At 35.2% G+C, this 8527-nt stretch overlaps 1 long non-coding RNA gene across 1 annotated transcript; it reads left to right on the top strand.

Moving 5' to 3' along the window:
* The first annotated feature begins 3487 nt into the window (after positions 1–3487).
* LOC108169731 (uncharacterized) lies at positions 3488–6612 on the top strand. The gene is made up of 2 exons (XR_003769778.2): positions 3488–3909; positions 6350–6612. It is a non-coding gene; the product is annotated as an uncharacterized lncRNA (long non-coding RNA).
* The last annotated feature ends 1915 nt before the right edge of the window (positions 6613–8527 follow it).

Here is an 8527-nt window from a genome sequence, read left to right as displayed (position 1 = left end):
CAACTTAACAAAGCTGAAGAGAGTGAGAATAAGTGTCGTTCCCACAGACGGCGCCAAATGTTGATGCACAAAATCAGTAAGGACTTTGGTACAACAGAAAGTGTTAAGTTTGTGACCTTCGCTAGATTGCTCCGATCACTAGTGTGGATAAGTATGTAAATGGATAGAGATAGGGAAGCAAACACAAGATGTACGTGGTTCACCCAGATTGGCTACATCCACGAAGTAGAGGAGTTTTCATTAATTGTGAAGGGTTTACACAAGTACATAGGTTCAAGCTCTCCTTTAGTGAGTATTAGTGAATGATTTAGTACAAATGACATTAGGAAATATTGTGAGAGAATGATCTCTATTTATAGAAGAGAGTTTCTAGTTTCATTCTGACATTGACACGTGTTGTGTTGTGATTGGCTTCTGATGTTGACATGTGTCGCACTATGATTGGCTTCTGATGTCGACACGTGTCGCGCTGTGATTGGCCTCCTGGTTGGAGGGAAACTCTTCTGGGTCCTTGACAGTATAACGTTGACCGGTGCTCAATAGTTTCGGGATTGGTCAAGTATGGTACAAACAAATCTTTATATATGTCGACCTTTGTTTTCCATAACAAGGCAGACCTGCAAGAATACCTAACTCTTCCTCATCTCCAAGAATGCATCTTCAACAAAGAATCTCGAAATACTCTGTTTTTTTCCTCTCCGAGAATACCTCTTCAAAATAAGTCACACAAGAGCAAGAGTATCTCATATCATCAGGGTCGAAAGCAAGAGTATCTCATATCATGCTTTCTCCTTGTCATTTCCTTTGTCATTGTTCTTACCTGCAAAGACAATGATAAAGAAAGCAATATGTCGGAACCTCCACTCAAACTTCCGGTAAGGAACTGACTGTCTGAAACCTTTCCTGATTGTTTACCTAGAATTGCTCTCAAGTAGTCATCTTCAACTGTTGTTGGAGCTGGATCTCCAGTCACCAAGAAGTGATAAACCATCCAAATGCAAGGGTTGCATTCCACTCCTGCATCAGGGGACAAATACTACAAGAGAAGATGCCACACATGCATAAGGGAAAACCAGGGAAAATACCACTTATGCAAAGGGAACAGATAAGACAAGTGAAAATGATACATTAAAGCATGTGGAGACAAGCGCAACAAACATGTGTTGATTCATCCTCGACAAAGCCAAAGATCACTGCCAAACGGAAACCTAACCTAGTGATTGGAGATCTCATGGTCTAGGTTCAATAGGCAAACTGGTTTGGCTAGATTCAAGAAGAAACACACTTACATACCCATTCCTATGATGGAAGAAGTGTGGTGACTGCTGATGGTGCAGGATACATTAGTTTAATGATATTGGTACTTGTAAATCAAGTGGAATAGTAGCAGCCTATTCATAATTAATATCACCTATATGAGAGTAAATGTGGGGTTGCATTTATGAGAATTACATGGCTACATTCTCTAAAGCTCTCATGAATCCAGGATTTGTTCAGGACCAAAATGAACACAAACGTATGAATTTGCAATGTGTTGGTGTGACATATGTTTTGCTTATTGTCTTGGTTTACTGCGGAGATGAACAGTTCAAGATTTTATATTCACTGCGTCATCTAGTAAATCCGATAAGTATATACTAAGGTAGGTTCAAGTCCAAAAGACACATTTCCTGATGTAAGTCACATCTATTGTTTACTCTCGTGTTTCAGTTTCTCTAGGACCAAACAGTCGTCTCAAAATGTGGGGTATTGTTGGAAGTTTTGAGACTCTTGCCCCACATTGGGGAAAACAAGATTCTCAAGGGCCTTTATATAGATTTAGTGTTTTAGTCTAGTAATTAGAAATGGGTTATTTGGAAATGGATTGAAGGCTTGAGCCTTATGGTTGTGTGGATTAGGCTTGTATAATATAGCCTAAATCCAATTAATATTAATTAATCAAGACAAGGGCCTTGGGCCTTGGGGCACTTGGGGCCTTGGAATTTAAAATTAATCTGATTCATTAATTTTAATTTTCGGATTACGTTTTTAATTAATTAAAAACGTTTTGATTAAAAGACAAAGCTCTTAGAAAAGAGTTGTGAACCTTCAAATACACTGAACTGGTATTTGAAAGGGTGTGAAACAGCCTATATATCTGCAATCCATGGTATCCAAATGAATAATCTTTTCTTCTTCCTTTTCTTCCGTACAAACTTTCCAGAGAAAGTAAACACACAAAACAATTCGCTAGAATTCTTTAATCCAGTGCGGGTTATAGGATTAGGTAGTTGTATCCTGGTCGAGCAGACGTTATAGAACCACAAGCACAAGAGTGGGACGGAATTACTGTTCGAAGGACATAGCTTTTACGCTAGCCTCTACCTTCTGTAATCAAGTTAGTACCGTTGACATTCTTATATTAATTTCTGTATTTATTGTATACTTTTCATTCTGTATAGCAAGTACCTTTTGTGAAATAAAAATTGTGAATTTCAAGTTCTGTTTATTTCTGTTATTCTGTTTATTTCTGAATTGTTCTCCAACAAATATCATATGAAAATATTTAAGTTCTCATGAATCGAGGCAACCACTATTCAAATGAGGAGAATTATTATGCATTTTATTTTGTTCATCAAACTAATTATATTATTTTATTGCTTACAATTATATTTTTGCTTAGTTGTTGACGGAAGGCAGCAAATCATTGTATTTGGACTTTGGAGGCATGTTAGCACTGCACAAATTCATAGTTGAAGATCACAAAACTGTGGGCTGAAGACCTAGACTGAAATAAATTCTGAAGGCTCGAGATTGAGGGTTAGGGACCCTATATTGAATTATGGCCGAAGCCGAAGACCGAGGGTTGAAAACCCAAAACCCATGGTCGAATAGCCGAAGGCTAAATTATGACTGGATGATCGTAGTGGAAGGTTAAATTATGATCATGTAATCGTAACAAAAAGTTAAATTATGGTCATGTGATCGCATACGAAGGCTAAATTATGATTGTGTGATTGCAACCAAATGTTAAATGATGACCGTATGATTGTAGCTAAAGGCTAAAGTATGATCGTGTGATCGTAGTCGAATATTAAATAATAACCGTATGATCATAACCAAATGCCAAATTATGACCAAGTGATCATGGCTGAAGGATAACATACAACTGTGTGAAAGTAACCAAAGGCTAAACTATGATCATAGCCACATGCTGAACCATTTGAATGGTACTATATGTCAGATATCGAAGCTGGTCTTGGTTTGAAGAGGAACCACTTGATTGCTCCCTCTCTTTTGGCTGAAAATGACCACGATTTGAATGGGGTTCAAGGCATTGGGCTTGATACAACTCTTTGTTTTGGTCAACCGTTTAGTGAAGATGAGATAAATAGGTATTGTAACATCCTGATTATTTTAAGTATTTAATTGGTTATTGAAATTTAAAAGAGGGGAAGAATGTGAAATCCCGTTCCTGGATTTCACTATTGTAACCTACGTATTTGTATTAACAAGATTTTATATTATTTTTGAGGATATTAATTAAGTTTAAATGAGGAAAAGAGGGGATTATAATTTTCTTGTGGTGGGTTTCGAGAAAGTCATTATCTCACTTCTTCCCGTCTCTTCCACCCATTTTTGGAATTCTCCAGAAACTCTCTCACTCCATCCCTCTCTTTCCTTCCTCGTACCACACACACAACCGACCCGGCGTTAAAGCCACATTATCCGGCCAACCCAAAATCATCAAACCAACTTTTGAATGGTTTCAAAGGAGTGGCGCTAAAATTACAAGAGATAATGTTATCTGAGGATGCAACCTGATACGGGTCAAGGTGAAGGGGATGAGGATGAAGATGTTGACAAGAATGATATAGAAAAGCACAATGGAGAATGTGATTGTGAAGGAAGGATTCAGGGATTTGAAGGGTAAATTCCTTGTGCCTTGATTATCTTGATTTTCAAATTTAATTTCCTTAAGTTGAATTGAAACTGCCATGATATATTTGGAGTTCTTAGTTTTATTTAGGGTTTTCTATCATTCAATGAACTAGACTGAACATGAATTAGAGTTGGGTAATTCGGATTGGGTGTGTACATCAAATTTCTTGGTCAAGGGTTTGGTTCAAAAGGTCATTTTCTTGTTAATTTTGAGTTATGTTAGTTTTGGATGTTGTATACTTGACTTCAGGACTACCTGAAAGTATTTTGGGATCTGTTATATGAATTGGAAGTGGGTTGTTACATAAGTTGCAGAAAATTGATTTCTATGCAAAGAAAACTCAAGTTTCGAGTAGCTTTATTTGGCTCTTAATTTCTAGGTCTTTATGTGTTTCTTTGGAGAAAATTTTTAGTGTGTTGAAAGTACATATGTTCATGATCGTAACTTAATTGTTTTCACTCAGTTCCGTTGAGTTTTGATTGAACAAAACCTTATTTAAACTTGGGTCGCGAGCTGCCAAACAGCTGCAGAAAGCTGGATTTCCAGTTTCAAGACTCCATTTTCTTTTTGTCATAACTTCCAATTTAGAGCTCCGTTTTCTACAAACTTTATATGGTTTTAAAGTACAGAACACAAGCTTCAAAACCCATATAATATTATATGATTTGGTTTAGTTTTGAATGCTCCAAGGGGAGCCTAAACTTGGTCCAATAATGCTATTTTCTGCAAATTTTGTGGAAAGATGTTGTTCTAGAAGCTTAATGACGGACTATGAATGACTTGATCCCTTCGTAGGGTACATAGTCAGTCTAACAAGAAGGTTAGATACAGCCATAATAAAATAACTGAAATTAATTTTTATTGGAAAATTGTCCAAGGAAGGGAATTTGATGGTTATCTTCCGCTATAAATTTTTAAGCCTATCCTAATTATTAGTTTCCGAATTAGAATTTTCAGGTATTAGCTTTTTAATTAGAATTTTCAGGACGTTACAGGTATGATACTAACTGGTTTTACACATGGTTTCTTTTTGGCTTAAAATGTTTTTTAAAAAAAAAAAATTAAAGGTCACATTTCATGAAGGTTAGGTGAAATAGGCAGTGGCGATGCTTCCGTCTTTCAAGGTGGGATGTAATTTGTTAATGATAGTGTACCCAGTTTGGATGAGAGCCCATTAAAGACAAAAATTTCTCATTGTTTTTTTTTCTTTTCGGTGGGCATCCCAGCAGCAAAAGAGCTCATTTCAAGTCTTCCTGTGAATTCTTTAGCAACGCAGTTGGTGACAGCTGCATAAAAGTTAGAGAGGTTCAAATGCAGTTGCTCTTCATGTGTTTTTTTGTGTTATCTGCTGCCTTTTGTAATCTCAATATCCCCTTTTTTGTCTTTCTTTTGTTTATATGTTGTTTTTTTTTTTGGCTGAATTAACTAATGGACATGGACAAAAGACATGGTACGGTAAATATAGTAAATCCTTCGTCCGTGTTATTATGCAGTTGTAGGTTATTTTCCTGGTCCTAGGCATACCATCTTATCATTATCCGTCTTAAAATAATAACAAAGTTTCCATTGCACTATAAATAATGACCTTTCTGGGATTTTCGAAACTATCCTTAGAACAATAATTTAGGATATCCGATGTACTACTGATGCAAATATGAAGTACAACAATTTTCTTACGTATTAAACCGAATTGGTTGGAGCATGATGCAAGTCTCAGTACAGCTGGATATTCATTTGCTCACACAAAAATTTTGTGCATACCTTCATGTTGTTTTATACAAAAATTACTGGATTTATTTAGGGAAGTGTTATTGGCACTCCAAAAATCTCATTCTACACTCCTTACAAGTGTATTTTTCTTTCCTAATATAGAAAGTTTGGAGTGTAGAATGAGATTTTTGGAATACTAATAACAATTTCCTTTATTTATCCTAAATTCACTGTCGTTGTTAATAATTGTACCTACATGCCATGCCTTTATGATTAGTCACTGGATTTTGTTAAATGTGTTGCATGTAAAGATTGGATACGTTGAGGAGTCACTCTTCTGTATCTGGTGAAGATGAATTACAATAACGCATGAAAGTGGCCATGACGTTTAAGAAAAAACTTATACTTCTGCCACAAGCCAGGTGCTTATCTAAAACATATATAATTACTTGCATAAGTTGATTGTCTCAATTTCAACTTAGCATCGTTCTTAATGTTCAACTGCCTGGAAAGGGTTCTTGAACGTGTGTATTTTGGAATTAGTGTTCTTGATTCAGAAAAGAAAAAAGATCAATAATTACCTACCTACACTCCACATGTATGTAAATGGTATTGCTTATCATATATATTTTTACATTATACAGTTTTGAAAAGAATTACCCTATAACCTTCTCCCCGATCCTAAGCCTATGCTTATGTGGTTATACATATTTGAAGGCACTAAGTTCAGACATGCAAGACTGTGAGATCAGACCCCAAGAAAAGAGCTAGAGCAGGGATCCAGATAACAAAGGGGCCAAGGCAGAGTCATGAGAGGCCCCAAGGAGCAACTTGAGGAAAGTGTCGATCAAAACTATTGTATAGAACAATTTTCCAAATGTATTCAGTGTAAATAGTAATGTTTTGAAGCGCAATCTTTTATATCTTGCAAACATAATTTTTTATACAATTTTCAATTGCAAACATAATTTTTCATACAACTTTCAATCCCGTAGCAACGGACATGTAAAATTTTCTAGTGCAAAACTAGATTCCACTTCAACGTCTCTCACCTCTTTCTAAAGCTTGCAAAAGTTGTGGTAATTTGGTATATGTCAAAACAATGGTTTCCGAACATAGTGGACACCGTGTTAATTTTATTCCAACTTAAAAATGATTGTATGAAATTGTATGTTCACCAATAATTCTATCTACTTTTGTAACTGATGTCATTATTGTCTTCGTTTAACAAGTTTTAAAAATTTGTGCACCAGGCAAGAATTTGAGGATTAAAGGTGAAACAACCACTAAAATTCACCCAATAAATTTGTCCTATAGCGAAAGAACACGAATGCCATAATGTGTATAATGTATAGATGAAGCTCACATATTGTTTGTGTGAATAATTAAGGTGGTTACGTAGGAAGGAGAACTTTTGTCCCCTAAACAGAAAAAATGAACGTTTTTTTTTTTGAATGTAATAGCCGAGTTTTGGGAGTATTTTAATGAAAATAAAGAAATATATATGAGAAATGCTAAGACGATTTTCAAAAGTGGGACTCTTCATGGATTTTTTACATCCTTATGTTTTTTGCACAATGTTTTATAATTTGACACAGAATTAACGTTAAATTGTGAGGTGATAGAAAGTCTAAGGAGAGTGTCACTTTAAGAGAGTCTACTTAGCATTTCTCAATACATATTGATAATTCCATTTTTTTTGTTTTCCACTCATTTTTTATGGGAAAAAGCGTCCTCTCTCTCTCTATTAGATACTAGCTTTCACGCACGCCCTCACACATATGCAAAAGACATTTTTTAAATTACGGCATGTTACACGCGACTTATACGTTTTAAATGTATTTATATGCGTTAATTGACAAAAGGAAAGTTAAATATTTGAAGTAAATGAATAATTTTAGATTAAGAATAGAGAAAATAATATTTAATAAACAATTGATTGAATCACATTATTGCTAGCCAATTGTGAGGCTAAGCCCACCCCTCCCCCTTAGTGTAGATATATCATTGTTAAAAACAAAAACAAAAATCATTTGACAATTAATTTAATACCCCTCATAAACCAATTAAAGCAGCTGAATTCACATAATAAAATCGGTCTCTATATAATTTACATTAAGAATAGAGAAAATAATATTTAATAAACAATTGGTTGAATCACATTATTGCAAGCACATTGTGAGGCTAAGCACACCCCCTCCCCCTTAGTATAGATAACATCGTTTGTTTAAAAAAAAAAACAATCATTTGACAACTAATTTAATCACATTATTATCCGCTTGCGAAAGACCTTTTCTTTATAACTGGCATTACACGCCTCTTAAGATGTTTTGAACGCATTTAAAAATAGAGAAAATAATATTGAATGAACAACTAATTAAATCACATTATTGATAGCCCATTATGAGGCTAAGCCCACTCATTCCCCCTTAATGTAGATAATATCGTTTGTTTAAAGAAAAATTGACACACCCCGACCCGGAATGTCCACTAGGACTCCGAATCAAGCTGTGATGGCCGACACTTGGAATGTGACGAAGCCATAAAGTGTGATGATGTGGAAATTTGTGAATAAATTTAAACCTAAGAGTGCCTAAATACCAGAGTGCACTGGTGAGCGGGGATGAACCCACTTCACATGTGACGTTAGAGCATAAGAAAGTACAGAAGGGTGAATTAAGAATTGTACCCTCAAATAATCTTCAATACTAAGAATCGTCACGATTCTTCAACGATAAGAAAACTCAGCTACGAAGACCTGGTGGGGTGAAGACAAGACAAAGATAAGTGGCCCAGTAATTAAGATTTTAATAGAAATTATATAAACTGCTATAACCTCTCGCTACAACACCTGTATAATTTCTAGACTTAAAATATAAAAATATACATCTTTAT

The sequence above is a fragment of the Malus domestica genome, chromosome 16, assembly GCF_042453785.1.
Source record: "Malus domestica chromosome 16, GDT2T_hap1".
NCBI classification, from domain to species: Eukaryota; Viridiplantae; Streptophyta; class Magnoliopsida; order Rosales; family Rosaceae; genus Malus; species Malus domestica.
Note: the sequence above shows the minus strand (reverse complement) of the source record. Positions and strands in the feature narration are given on the sequence as shown.